Source organism: Benincasa hispida, unplaced genomic scaffold (assembly GCF_009727055.1).
Source record: "Benincasa hispida cultivar B227 unplaced genomic scaffold, ASM972705v1 Contig578, whole genome shotgun sequence".
NCBI classification, from domain to species: domain Eukaryota; kingdom Viridiplantae; phylum Streptophyta; class Magnoliopsida; order Cucurbitales; family Cucurbitaceae; genus Benincasa; species Benincasa hispida.
In genome coordinates this window covers 23392-24663 of record NW_024064942.1, presented here as the reverse complement: position 1 = coordinate 24663, position 1272 = coordinate 23392, and positions in this window count along the sequence as shown.

The window sequence follows — 1272 nt, the reverse complement described above, 5'->3', positions numbered from 1 at the left end:
ATCCCGTAGTGTGTACGGGAACAGATATAGTTTAAGCCCTTCTTGAGTTACACCAGGCATGGAGAATGCGCTGCACATGTCTACAAAATTTGTCAAATGAGTGTGTGGGTCTTCTCTTTGTAATCCTCCAAATTGACCCACATTCTGAATCACCTGCAGCATAATAGGTCTTATCTCAAAGCTTACATTCTCTTCAACCATGGGTCTTGAAATTCCTATTGAGAAATTATAAAAATCCGACGCCGCATAATCCCTCATAGGGATGTTATGGTCAGCAGCAAGAAAAACTGGATCTTGCACTGGCAAATTTTCCATTTGGTTTCCTGTGGGTGCCACATTCTCATTAGCCATGCTTCTTCACCAATTAATTCGGCCTTGATGAACTCTTGCGTGAATAATACACTTGATCTCTGGGTTCGTTTAGAATTTTTGGATCACTTCAGCACTCATAAGTCGTCAGACTGCTCTCCGCGTTGAACAGTCAGTACAAAGAGATCTGTCCTACACATATCACAAAAATACTCAACACTAACCGTTAACCAGTCCCCGGAAACGGTGCCATAAACTTGTAACGCAAGTTTTAAGATGATATACAATAATGCACGTAAGATATAAGTCCATGCGATACTACTTCTAGATATGCGTTAATGATGACTGTTCTTGTAGTACGCTGTGCATTGTCACAAGTTTCCTTGCATTGGAACCAAGTATAATTCCACCACAAGTTTCTCGGTGTGATTTGAGGTCGAACATAGGGACTATTTGAGGTTATTACGTTACATTTGTGATACATGCGACCAGGGATTTTTTCAATTTATAAAAGAGTTTTGTGTACAAGTAATTAAACATGCGATAAAGTAAAATAAAGCAGTAAAGACGCGATAATAAAATAAATTGCGATAAAGTAAACCTAAGCTAAGATGATACAAAATACAGGTTTCATGATACAAGATACTGAGGTCAAGGCTGGCTGTGAAGATTATACATAGATCGTGTAATGCGGTGGCAAGTCTTATGTGTGAAGCAGAAATAGAAAAGATAGTTAATATAAATAGTGCAAGTTCCTTAATTACGTTTAAAGCTATAAGTACGGTTCCACTTTTCCCTTAGCGTACACCTCTCGGTGATCGACCGCGTTTCCAAATCTCTATGGTGAAACAAGGACGAACGTAATGAACACAAGGCTGCTTCCATTTCTGGAAGTACTTCTCGCTTTAGTTAACGCATTCTTCTAACCTTCTCTCGACAGATCAGAATGGCATCTTCACTTCT